This window comes from Phyllostomus hastatus, unplaced genomic scaffold (assembly GCF_019186645.2).
Source record: "Phyllostomus hastatus isolate PE091 unplaced genomic scaffold, TTU_PhHast_1.1 phas_contig_29, whole genome shotgun sequence".
NCBI classification, from domain to species: domain Eukaryota; kingdom Metazoa; phylum Chordata; class Mammalia; order Chiroptera; family Phyllostomidae; genus Phyllostomus; species Phyllostomus hastatus.
In genome coordinates, this window is record NW_025333835.1 from 89,826 (window position 1) to 104,415 (window position 14,590).

Consider the following 14,590-nt stretch of genomic DNA (forward strand, 5'->3'; position numbering starts at 1 on the left):
TTTTCACATGAGAAAACAGTGATAAATTGTTGGACCTTTCCAAATGACTGGGGAATGAGCGTGTATCCTATGAAATGGTTTTTTGCAAACTCTGTCTGCCTTGTTTATGACAGTAGATCAAGGTGCTCAATTCAGTTCAAGTTGAAATGAATGGTGTCTTTGGTAAAATGTACTTTTTCAGTACTTCTGTTCAAGTATTTTTTTCTGAAATATCACTGTCCTGGTATGTTTAAGAACAAAAGAGCTTGAGAATCACTTTTCTGTCAGCTAATCAGTGAATGTATGCACAGGACTATGTCATCTATAAAATAGACTAAGCTTCTACACCACAGTTTTCTCCAATGTATTTTCAAGGAGAAATGTGTAGCCTCAGCAGGAAATGCACATATACTGTGCTACTTCACTTGGATTCTACAGGTGTGTGAATGTCTAAGTAAGTACAAGCCTCAAAGTGCACTTTTGGAGTTCCAAGTGCTTTCCATTCTGATAATACAGTAGTGAAGAGTCTGTGCTCCTCTAAATCACACGGGAATGAAAATATTGCATATGGAGGGGTTTTCAACAAACACCAAATAAACTGTTCCATGCCTGACTAATGTACTTATTTGAGTAGAAGATGAAATGAGTGGCATCCATAGAGTACATACTTGCTTCAGCATTCAATTGAAGTATCTTTCTGAAGTACAAATTCCAGGGTGTGTGTGATAGCATAAGAGGTATTGAAATGATTTTTCATCAGCAAATGAGTGAATGCTAGCACAAAGTTAGGTGATCTTTGAAGGAGAATAAGCTTCTATAGTAGAGTTGTCTTTTATGTAGTTTTCCTGCAGAAAAGTGTAGCCCAACTAAAACAGGCATGTACAGCATACAACATGACTTAGACAATAAAGTTTTGTGAATGTTGAAATGAACATGATGCTAACAGGACACTTCCTGGCACTGAGTGCATTTCTCTCTAAGAAAAGGGTAATGAACTATTTGAACCCCTCTTAATCTTTGGGAATTTAACATGTTTTATACAAAGCTATTTCTAAGCAGTTGCCTTTTGCCATGTTTATACCCAAGGTCAAAGTACTCATCTCAGTAGAAGATGAAGTGAATCTTGTCCCCTGTGATATGCATTGTGTTTTGCACCTTGGTTGAAGTATTTTTCTGAAATATCACCTACGTAGAAAGTTTGATAATGAAAGAGATACTGAAATCACTTTTCTGTACTCAGTTGAGTGAATGTTTGCATAAGCATCTTTAATTTTAAATTAGAATAAGCTTCTGCTTATGGTCTCCTCTAAAATATTCTTTTTTGTTGAAAGGCTTAGGGAAGCTAAGACAAGCATGTACTCTGTAGTAACAGAATTGGACCAGTTTTCTTTGGACGTATGGTTTTCTTCATGTGTCCTTTACGGATGTATCTGAAAACCTTTCTCCATTTGTCCCCCCATTATCCCCTCCCACCTCCCCTGTCGTTACTGTCAGATTGTTCATAATTTCAGTGTCTCTGGTCATATGTTGCTTGCTTGCATTTTTGTTGATTAGTTTCCATTTATAGATGAGATCACATGGTGTTTGTCTTTCACCTACTGGCTTATTTCACTTAGCTTAATTCTCTCTAGTTCCATCCATCTGTGCTGTTGCAAAGTGTAGGAGCTTCTTCTTTTTTTTTCTGCTGTGTAGTATTCCATTGTGTAAATGTACAATAGTTTTTTGATCCGTTCATTTACTGATGGGCACTTGGGTTGCTTCCAGCACTTGGCTATTATGAATTGTGCTGTAATGAACATTGGGGTGCATAGGTTCTCTTGAACTGATGTTTCAACATTCTTAGGATATAATCCCAGAAGTAGAATTGCTGGGTCAAAAGACCATTCCATTTTTATTCTTCTGAGGAAATTCCATACTGTTTTCCTCAGTGGCTGTACCAGTCTTCACTCCCACCATAGTGCACTAGGGTTTCCTTTTCTCCACATCCTCTTCAACACTTGTTGTTTGTTGCTTTGTTTATGATGGCTATTCTGGCTAATGTGAAGTGGTATCTCATTGTGGTTTTAATTTGCATCTCTCTGAAGGCTGGTGATACTAAGCATCTCCTCATACATCTCTGGGCCCTCTGTATGTCCTCCTGGAGAAGTATCTGTTCAAGGCCTTTTCTCATTTTTTAATTTGGATGTATGTCTTCCTGTCATGGAGTCATATAAGTTCCTTATATTTTTCGGAGATCAAACCCTTGTCTGAGGTATCATTGGTAATATGTTTTCCCATGTAGTTGGTTCTCTTTTCATTTCAGTGCTGTTTTCTTTAGATGTGGAGAAGCTTTTTATTTTGATGAGATCTCATTTGTGTATTCTTTCCTTGCTCTAGGGGACATATAGGTGAAAATATGGCTGTGTGAAATATCTGAGATTTTCCAGCCTATGTTTTCCTCTAGGCCTTTTATGGTGCCATGACTTACATTTAAGTCTTCTATCCACCTTGAACTTATTTTTGTAGGTGTTGTAAGTTGGTGATTGTGTTTCCATTTTATCCATGTAGCTTTCCAGCTCTCCTAACACCATTTGCTGAAGACAGAAATATCTAGACCACCCATTTCTCTTTGCCTACTGACTGACTCCATTCCTGCCTATATTCCCTGCTTTCCAACTGATGTCAGGTATGGTTAAGTCTCCTTGTTTTTTAATTTATGCTAGTTGTCCTCCTCGTTTTCAGTACTCACACATTCCTTATAGTTATCTTTCACTCAGCTTTTTTTTCTTTCAACAGCTCAGAACCTGAGAACAAGACTATGCAAGAACACCTGTGTTTACAGACTTTCATTGTGGCTGAAAACTGACCTTGCTCAGGTGACACCTTGTTACATAATTTTGCAGCTTTACAACTGGGACAGCCCCTGTCTCTCAGGTTACTGGCCTCCAGGCCCTGCTCTGAACATTTCTATTCTTCTGAACATCTTATCTCCCTCATGCAATATCGACTGGAAGTAACATAACAAAATTTTGCATCTCAAGTTTTTTAGCATATAAGTCATAAAGAATACATATATGATCCAACAGAGGAGCTGCATCAGTAGCCATCAGTGCTTCCAACCACACACCATATATAAAGAATCTGAAAAGTAACACACAGTAAGTACTTCATGTGCATCAGTGTTGGGGCTCTTGTCATGTGTTAACCATTGACAGTTTAGGCCAAATCACTTGTGTTTTGGGTGATGCCTTCTGCATGGTAGGGTATTTCGTAGCCTTTTTCCACAACCCAACACACACCAATAATACCACACCCCCCTAAAATATATATGAAAAAGAGAAAGTTAAAGATATAGAGGAGGTTAGAAAAAAAGAGAGAAGTTAAAACAAACCTAGAGAAATATAATATTCAAATGAGTATATGAGTGAAAAGTGACATTTTATAAAATAATTTTTAATGAGATATATTTTATTTATTTTTCACGAGAGAGAAACAGAGAGAAAGATATTATCTACATGAGAGAGAAACATTGATCACTTGCTTTTGTATACCTTCCCTTATCAGGAATTAAACCCACAACCTACATAGTTACCTGACTGGGGACTTAACCAGCAACAATTTGGTGAATGGGATGATGCTGCACCAACTGAGCCACCTGACCAGAATGACATTATTTTTACTTAGAACATGTATGTGACTTCACATCACTTTGGCTTTATTGTGGAGAAGTTAGCTCAAAAGCACTTTGCGGTGACACAAAATGCTCATATCGGCAGACAGCATTCATAGGAAACCATTGTGGAGGCTGCACACCACGTAGGCCAAAGTGAGATCATGGTCTGATTCCAAGTATAACAGGAGTCCATGGAAAGTTACATGGCAAAAATAATTACATTTAGATGCTTTCTTAATATTAACCCCATAAAAGTGAGCACCAAAAAATGTTGTCCTGAGTAATATGATTTTTCCAAAATCACATTGATGAATCTCAGACTTGGTTTAATTAGTATTTCCAGCTACATTTTATGGGTTGTTTTGTTTTTTTTTTGTAATTTTGCCATGTCTGGGGTTTTCCACCAAACACATGGAACACCAGCCCCCAGTGTTCTTGGTTATATGTTATACACCTGTGACAATGTCTAGAAAGTAATTCCAGTCCTCATCCCCTGTGAGCCAGCTGGGTCATTGGAGACTCCAAAGCAATGCAATGATACTGATGCAATCACAAAACAAGTGTTTGTACTCAGCTCTTCCTTCTGAAACCTGGGACCCTTGTCACCTTCCTAGGAATCTATGGGAATAGCTATGCCTGATGTATTTGTATATTAATGGAGGGGTCATGAGCAAGCAGTCAAGAGCCCTGAGAACCTTTCATGGAAGTCTAATTAGAAAAAAGCATCCAGTTAATGCAACTTTTAAAAAGTTATCTCCCTTCCTCAGTGAGAGAACAAAACAGAAGTAATCTGGTACTTGCTCACATTCTAGAGACAGATCCCTATCAAGTTTACTTTAGTGAAGAAGGCTGAGATCAAAATGTTTGCCAGCTGTCTCCACATTTTCTCAGGATGTGTTTTTTGGGAAAGGCTGTAATATAACTATTTCCCTCACTATAAATACTGAATCTGGCTTTCCCTTTAACAACTTTGCTCATTCAGCTGTGTGTATTCTCAGGTAACTTAAGTAATTACTGTGATTCCACTTGGGCGGCATTGCAGCCATTGGCAATTTTTTGTGTGTTGTGTTGTGAGGAAAATATCAGGAGTAGTGGGTGGATTTCCTGGTCAGAAGCAGTCTGTAGGTATTGGCATCCTGCTGAGTCTGCCTGTCATGTACCTCTGGTCATGACTTGCAGAATAAGAAGTGAGTGGAGGAGAACCAGCCACTCTACATTCTTATAATCCAGAGCTACTGAGGTCTCCTTTGGTTTTTCTTAATGTTTCAGGTATACATAGTTTTTCCTCTGTACCTGACAGGAATAAATTAAAAAACATTATGGTGGTGTTCCATTCTGTGGAGATTCCCAGGTAGCCCCCTAATGTTACCTGACTGAATACCAGACATCTTTACAAAGCTCCACACAAACATTGACATTCATGGAGGAGCACTTAGAAAGGTACAAATTCTGTTTGGCCTTAGAAAGGTGGCAGTTACACCAAAAGAACAGTCAAAACATGTCAGAGGTGAGAGTGGGCACAGAAGTGCTCTACAGCCCAAATCTTAAGATGACAAGGCTTAGCCCATATCCCAGACCCCAGTCTATGCAATCCTTGAAACACTCCAAGAGTTTCACACTAGATCACACTCTGTCCCACTCACAATGGTATCTGAGCATCCATTCTCTCTGCCACCAGCTGCTAAATGAAGATGTACAAAGTTGGTGCTCACATATTTGTGGGAATATTAGAGAAAATGGTATGTTGTTTTACTTCACAGCAAGCTAAAACATCTTGCATTTGGCTATAGTTTTTGTGGAACTGTGTTCCTTAGGTGTTTGTGTAGCAGTCAGCTCCATTTTCCTTTCAGACCTTCTAAGACACTTACCCACTTATTGGGAGTCATCCTGGCTGGTTTTGGGGACTGCAGCTTCCTTAGCAGACAATGAGGTCCCATGGCTAGAGCTGAGGGAAAAGGCCTTGGGGACATGAGCCACTAAGGAGACAGAACATTTCCTCTTGGAAGGAGCGCAGCCCCTGCCTCCCTCACTTCTCCCTTCTTGGCCCTGGCACATGGCTGGTCAGGAAATGACAGGTAAGATCCCTTGAGGAAGGGGCGACCTAAGGCACACACAATTACAATGGACCATCAAGGAAGGACTTAGAGGTCTTCAGAGAAGGAACAGAAAGACAATCACCCCTTGGCTTTGTCATAGCCTGAGTCCTCAGTCTTTCTGTAAAGTCTAGTTTCTTAGCTGCTTTTGTCTCCCCATGTGACTCAGCCTAAGAACAATGCCAGAGGCAGCTGTATCCTTGTACTGGAACAGATGACCCCAGGGGCAATTCTGGCCAGAGAATGAATATACATTGTTTCCTTTGAGACTTGCTCTGTCCTGTTGCTATGAAGCAGACACTTGAGCTAAAGCCAACCCTGACATGAGACAATCTCTGTGTTTCTCCAACTATTATCTGTAAATGATGTCTCTAGTTTCTCATGACTGTAGCTTTTTGGACATTAGTTGATGAGCTTTATGTGCATACTATGTGTCTTTGTATGAGCTGAACCCAATAAAAATTCAAAGAAAGAGGTGTTCAGGACCATTCTTCTTTGAGGGACTGGTAATGTTTCCTCTCCAAGAAGATCACATGTTGGGCATTTTTTTTCTCATCTTCAATGACACAGGAAAGCTCTGCTGGTGAAGACACCCCATCACCCAATATCACACCTAATGGCATCATTTATACACTAAATGGCAGATGCGATTAAGCTATTCCAGCAGGTTTGTTCAACCTGTCACATAATAACCCTAGACCACCAAGGTCAGAAGCTGCAACCTCACTTCTTTCCATTAATTCCCACACTGGATACCATTTTTCACAGGGTCACAATCTAACAATGCCACTAGAACAGGACTTGATTTCATTAAGTTGCCATGTCAGCAGTTCTGACAAAAATATCTAAAATGTCTCCTGATAAGGAATATTAGTTTGCTTGTGCTGTCAAAATGTAGTGCTATGTTGGTGGGTGCAAACAGCATACTTTTTAACTTACAGTTCTGCAACCTTGAATTTTGAGATCAGGTAGCGGGCTGGATTGTTTTCTGCTGAGGACACTTTCCTTGTTTGCAGATGAGTGTGTTTAAACTTCTCATCCCCCGGTGTTTCCTCTATGCTTCTCTGTAACCTGACCATTTGGTAAAGACTCCACTTTTACTGGATTAAGACCCCCGCAGATTAACCCATTTAACATTATTCCCCTGAAAAGTATGAATCCAAATATAGGCACACTATGAGGTAATGGGCCTTTAGACTCAAATTGTGAATTTGGAAAACACATTTGAGCTCTTCACACATGCTCCTGCTTGGCTGAAGAGACTTACACAGAAATTAGATTGCAGGTAGAAAAACATGCATATGTAATATACTCATATGTGTCATAGGTACAGCCACATATGAACTAAAAATTCTTTCCCAATGACATTCCCACCGGCAGTCTCTGATGGTGGTTGCTTTTTGAATCAAACCTCACTTGAAGTGTATAATTGTTTCAAACCCAATAATCATGGTGTCAGGTTGCCCAACGCTATCACAGTTGTCATTGTGTGCAGTATTTCTTTTACCAATATTATGTGTCAGATATCAGCCATTTACCAGAGATGTGGATATTTTTCCATGCCATGTGATCAAATACTGTCTCTGGGAAGGGCTATATTTCTTCATTAAATCTCTAAGTATTTGTCTCTTTACTAATTCTGTTACTCTACAATGAAGTCTTCAAAACTTGATTAAATAAAACAATCAGTGCCGTTTTTTACAAAATCAAGTGGATTCCTTTCATGAATATGGTTCCTGTACACTGTCTTTAAATTGCAGATGCATAAAATTCTCCAGAAATTGCCCTTTCATGTCAGAGGAGGCCAAGACTCAGCAGCTCAGAGGAAATGTGGTGTTGCCTGACATTTTGCGGCTCTCAGTACTGGCCTGCAGGAACTTGAAAACCATTGGACATATTTAAGTCTGTGTATTCCCATCCCTGCCTTTGGGTTATTTGTTGTGGAGTCACTGGGAAAACCCTTTTATACAGACTAATCATAAAGGGAGGTCTCTTGCTCCTAAGCTAAAAAACAAATGCCTTGAAAGGAATGATCATATAATTCTTCTTCATCAGCTATCTTATGATAGCACATTTAAAGGTCAGAAATTATTTCAGTTTGGAAACCCTGTCTTTATTCATGTGTCCCTGAAGAACTCTGAGTTCCTGAAGGAGCTCCACATTGTCGTTCTTTCTGTGGTTATTGGTGATGTTGTTTACATTGTGTCCATTTTTGTTTAAGTAAATATGAAGGTGCCGTTCTTTTTTATTTAAATGTGTTTTATTTATTTTCCCTTGTGATTGCTAGTGGAATTATTCTAATGCTATTTTAAGCAATATAAATGAAAGTGGATACTCTTCACTTGTTTTGATTTTTTAAGAGATCACTTTCATTATTTCACAATTGAGTACATGGTTAGTCATGAGATGTTCACATATACTCTTTATCAAGCTGAGATTGTTTCCTTATAGAAGCCTTCTGTGAAATATTTTTATTAGTAATGAATATAGTATTCTATTTCTTTTTCTGTATCTCCTGAATATTCAAATAAATTTTTTGAAGTGGTGAATCCCATAATTGGTTTCTGAATGTTGAGCCATTCTTGCATTGCTGGTATAATTCACACTTGATGAAGGTGTGTACACTTTTTACTATATCATTCAATTTGGTTTGGTGCAATTTTCTTGAGAATTTCAGCATGTACATTTATCAAGAATATAAGCCTGTAAGTCTCTCTCATTTTTTTTTATAGTTTCTTCCATTAGATTGGGTATCAAAGTAATTCTGGCCTCATAAGATAAATATGTGAAGGACATGTACTAATCATTGTTTTCATATTTGTTAGAATTCCCCCTTAAATCTCTGTGGGCTTGGGCTTCTCTTTTTGAGTGTTTTAGTTACTGATTCAAATGTATTTCTAGTAATCGGTTTGTTCAGATGATGTGAATTGTCATGATTTAGCCTTCAAAGGGAGTATGATTTAAAATTTTTGCATTTTATTAGATGGTCAAATGTGTTGTATATAATTGTTGACAGTATTCTTTAAAAATTCTTTGTGTTTTTGTAGTGTTGATTGTTGTTTCTCTTTTTTCTGCTTTTATTTCTTTTTGTTTTGTCTCTTTATCACCTGATGGGTCTTATTAGAGGCTTTTCAAATTTATTTAGTCATTTTTTCTAGTCTTTAGTTTGAACTGAATAGTTATAGTCTGCTCTTACAAAAGCTTTACATAAATGCAGATTTTCTAAGACCATATTCGAATTTATATTTGTCTCAGTGTAGTTGTGGTTTTTCTGTTTCTTTTAATATTTTATTTATTTTTTTAGACTGGGGACATTAGAGAGAAAGAGAGGGAAAGAAACATCAATGGGTGTTGCCTCTCACACAACCTCTACTGGGGACCTGGCTTGCAACACAGGCATGTGCCCTGATTGGGAATTGAACTGGCAACACTTTGGTTCACAGGCTGGCCCTAAATCCACTGAGGCATACCAGCCAGGGCCTCTGTTTTAATTTTTGATTTCTTGAGTATTTGACATTATGTTGATTAATTTCCAAATGTATTGCTTATTTTTGTTCTCTTTCCTATATTTGATTTCCAGTTTCTTACCATTATGGTCAGACAATATAGTTACCATAGCCCTGGCTGGTGTGGCTCACTGGATTGAGCCCCAGCCTGCAAATGAAAGGGTTACCAGTTGCATACCCTGTCAGGGCACATGCCTGGGTTGCAGGCCAGGTCCCCAGTTGCAGGTGCATGAGAGGCTACCACACACTGAAGTTTCTCTCCCTTACTTTATCCTTTCTTTGTGCTCTCTCTAAAAGTAAATGAATAAAATCTTTTTGTAAAAGCAAAGGAACATATAATTAATATAACTTTAAAATTTTAAATTTATGGAGGGTTGTTTTTTCTCCTAGTACAAGGTCTTTCATGGAGAGTTTTCCATGTGAAAGAGAGAAAAAAATGTGTACCCTGCAGTTTTAACTGCAATGGTCTACAAATATCTATCAAGGATACCTGTTTTGAAGTTAGTCCAATTTTCAGTTTTTAATTGTCTAAAATACAGTGTTTTAAAATAAAATTATTCTTTTTTAATTATCTCATACCACATTTAATTCTCAAAAGGAACCCTTGAAATAAATGCTTTTTTACCTCAGCATTACAGATGAGAAAAGTAAAAGGCCTTTTAGCTATTTCAAATTCACAACATCATTAATAGGATTTCTAATTTTTTAGTCCAGGAACTTTCTGTTTCCCTAGCCATTCATATCTAGTAATAATACAGTAAGGAAGTTTAAATAAATTAGCAAGATGGGTGGAAAAGAGAATTAGGTGGCTCTAGCAAGGGGCTCTTAGCAGTATTTTTACACCTGACTTTGTGGGTCTGAGTTCACAGAGTCTAGCCACAGGTTGTCTTTATGGCACAGAATGAAGATGGTACAATTGATCATGCAAAGGCATTAGAACAAGGCCAGCAGTTGAAGTGTGAAAAGTAACAAAAAGTGGCAACAAGTTTAGAAAGGGGTTGGACCAAATCCAGGGTACTTCCAGGACCTTCTCACCCATAATGCCATTCTCTCCTCCCCAGGATATGCTATAAAGACAAGAGGTGCTTTCTCTGGGCTCAAAGACCACTAACCTATATCTATTTTATCGTGATCCTTCACTCAAGTCCACATTTAGAAAATACCTCCAGATACAAAACATACTAAGAAAATACCACATGTGCATATTTGTAGGAGACATCAAGTGATGTGTACTGTGACTGCCTGATTCACTGACCCAAAATGAAGCTCAATTGTTGTGTCCACTTTTTTTTACTGAGTTATGGTAAGTGTTTCAGGGTGGGCCTGTTTGAATGGGGCATATAAGATACAGAGTTGAATGCGTGACCTGCATTCAAACTGACACCCTGGAGATTTTCTGCTGCCCCCAGGAATCCCTAAACAGACCACACCAAAATAAAAAATCCAGACTAAATAAATGGCATCTGAAACTTGTTGACAATTTGCTTCCCATGTGTTTGTTTCTAACCTTGGATGGCCACAGGCAAGTGAAGATGGAGGCAGAAGGCCTTTTATAAGTGATGGGAAATTTATAAAGATCAGCAAGCACAGGAAGTCCAGCAATATATTCTGTAAAGCCAAGTACTAGGTAAACACTAGCCATGGCTGATCCAATATATCCATCCAAATTTATATAAAATATATATTATAACATCTTTCACAGAAGCAAACTGACACTCAGAGAGATGAGGGGTTAACCCCAAGACACAACCGAGAAAAGGGCACAGTCACCATGTGACATGGAGTTGGCCAGTGAAAATATGGTCCAGGATATTTTAGGTGCTGTTGAATGTCAGAAAAGAAAAAAGCTAGGCAGTCATGTAAATGAAGGTCCTACATGTGAAGTTTAGTAGCATGGACACTATGGGCACTTCAAGCAGTGTGCCTTTTGGAGATTCCTCAATGTGCAAGCCTCATCCAGGGACAAATTGATGTCATGCTAACAGTAAATGATAAAAAAGGGAAATAATGTCAGCCATGTTACATTTACAAACATAAGATAAACTTCTAGAGTTCACCCAGAAACACTCAGCACTTCAGAGATGTTTTTGCAGGCAAAAGTGTGCACAAGATGAAAAACTCCAAGCTATAAATGTATAATTTGAGCTTAATGGTGAGGAAGATTATTCAATTATTGTTCTCAAGGCATTTTGTTATCTGAGGAACAACTGGTACCCCTTTATGGGTAGGTAGTCTGTATTAAGAGCATTGCCTCAGTGAGTCTGAAGCCAACAACCTGATTATAGAAATCAGAATAGGAGACAACTGTACTTGAACAACAATAAAGAAATGAATAAAATTAAATTAAAAATAAATAAAGAGTACCATAATAAAAACTAATGGCTTAGAGATTATTAAACAAAGAAAAGGGAGGCCTCAAGATTTCAAATTGTCTCTCAAAGGCTTACAGGCCAGAACTACAAACTTCCTAAAGTCTGGATGAACCACATTTGGTTTCAGCTCTGAACCTTCATCAATCATGAAAAGGAGGGAAATATCTGCAGTATGTCATTCCTTCCCAATCTGGAGACAGTGTGCAGGAATAACACACACAATAAGAACCTTCTTGATCTCAAAGGAAGATACTGATAGCTTTTTTATTTACTTTAAATTGACTTTTGATTTGCCTATTATGGGGGTTCAAAATTTCTAAAAGTGGCAAATACTTAATGATTTCAGGAAGAGAAATGATACATTCCAACAATGAATCTGTATGATATCTCAGGATGGAAGAAATCTGATTTGCTGGTAAATCAGTATACAGGTGCCTCAAAGCATCATTAAAACAAGGGCTCATCAATGACCAATGGAAAAACACATTTGAGAACTAGAACACAAGGGCAGTTTCCATTGAAAAGAATGATGAATTCACAGTGAGTCTGTTTGCAATAAAGTAGCTAACATCAGAGAGAGATAGGGACATTGTGACAGCTACAGCCTAATCACTTTGGAATCAGGCTATAGCTATAATATATATAAATATTTCACCTGCCTGTCTTTCTACCCACAGCCCCATTTCTGAGGGAATTTATTGAGACAAAGTGTTGTATGATACCAGCCTTCCTATGTACAACCATCCTTTACATGACTACCTACATGCTCACTTAACTGGCAAAACACCAAACAACACGTTCCGAACCTGCTTTTCAAGAAAGTGGGCACTAGGTCATCCCCTTGGCTCAAGGTGACTCTGCCAACATCTAGTTTGTGTCATGGAACTATCCCCTCATCTGTATGAGAGTCAGTTGTACCTCTGAAAATTGGGTTGTACAAAATAAACCTTGGGTAATTTTACACAGATTAAATGGATCAGATATGGCAGGTTTCCCCCTGATGCTTCTTCCTGCAGCATATGAACCTGGCCCAGCTGCAGTTGTATTTCATGAATTTCAATGTTCCATAAAAATCACTTGCCTTTTTTCTCACTGACCTGTGGCCATTATGAATTTTTAAAAGTACATAAAAAGCAACCTTCAAGCGTTTGATGCCACTTGAGGAGTCCTTGTGTGTTTTTCTATAGCCAGATTAGGCATTTAGGCAGGCGGTAAAAATACCAAGACCCCCTCAGATTTTTCATATGATTTTGAATACAGTCTATATTATACACCGCTAATGCAGACAAATTCTGAGACAACTTGCAACACTAGTGAAGGAGGCAGAACAAAATCTGTTGACTTCAGTTTTAGTGAGAGAATCAGGCAGTTGTAGAAGACATTACCTGAAATCTCTCTGCCATAGTTTACTTATGCACTTTTCATAGCTTTGTTGCATCTGGTGGCATTTTTCAAATGGCAACTAGAAGGGTGATCAGGATGGATCACAGGACCATAAAAAATGGAGTGACTTTTGTGTCCAGAAGAAAAACCACATGTTTCTACAGAACATAGGATTAATTCGAGAGCACTAGTTTGTGCCTGGCAGAATCCTGGAATTGTTCCAAGTCCATCCTAATTTGTGTCTTCTTCAATTTGTTCTCACTGGAGGTGCTGGCCCCTCTCTAGTGTCCATCACCATTGTCTTCACCATCATTGTTTTGTGCCAAAAAAAGACATGCAGCCAGACCCTGTAAAGTTAAGTTCCACAGAGTCACTTGTACAAACCTGGGTACAACCACTAGCAAGAAAGCTCATTTCTTTTTCCAGGTTTATCCAAACTCTCTTTGAGTTTTTTTCTAAACTTATAGAGGACATGAAGAACTAACAGTATACATAGTTCCAAGTTTAAAATTTTGGAACTGCCAGAGATAGGTGATCATTTTAATGTACAAAATATATCTTTTGTTTCTTTATCTGAAATACTGAGATTAAAAGGAACTTGACTCAAAATGTCCTTGTGATAATAAACATGGAGGGAAATTTTTTAAAGTAGTAATTTTAATTTATAATACTATATGTTAATAAATTAATTATAAATAATGACTTCAACTGTCACTTTAAAACACTTAACATCATAGATATTTACAAAATATTTTCTTGCCCTGGCTGGAGTGGCTCAGAGGTTTGAACATCAGCCTGTGAACCAAATAGTAACTGGCACATGCCTGGGTTATGCCAGGTCCCCTTTTGGGTTCTTCTGAGAGGCAAAATATCAATGTTTCTCTCACACATTTATGTTACTCTCTCTTTCTTTCTCTTCCCTTCAACTCTCTGAAAGTAAGTAAACACAATCTTTAAAAGAAAAGGCTTTTATTAACAATTTACTATGTGAATAACTGTGTAAGTTTTATTGCCTAAAAAAAAGCGACCACAAAACAGCTGGCATTTGACTTTTATTATAACAGCTTTTTACTTGCATGTCTGTAATGATTAGAAACATTAAGAATCTTTTCATAGTCTATTAACCTTTTATGCCCTATTTGCACACAGGTCTATTAAGGTCCTTTTTGTATTCTTTAAATTGCATTGCTACATTTTGATTCTCTATGTTCTTTATAAATTAAAGAAAGGAATATCAAAACCTTATGAGATATAATGACAAATTCCATTATTTTCCTTTTTCAACCACTTTTATGTGATCATGGGCAAATCTGCACTCAAGGAATAGAGGATAAAGCATGAAGTAGGGCAAAGATTGCTGGCCTTCCTACCTCCCCCAGAGGCATCACATTTCTCTGAGAGACTCTAAATGATTTCTTATCGAAGTCTCTGGTGATATCTTATACATCCAACTGTTCCCATTTCTTTGGTGGATTCTGTTCCTAGACAGGATAATAATAAGGTCAAATTGCCATCTGGCTCTTAACTTGGTGCACACCCTCATGCCATGCAAGGAAGTGATACCAGGAGGCAGACAGAACATGTGAGGTTGGGGATCCAAGCACA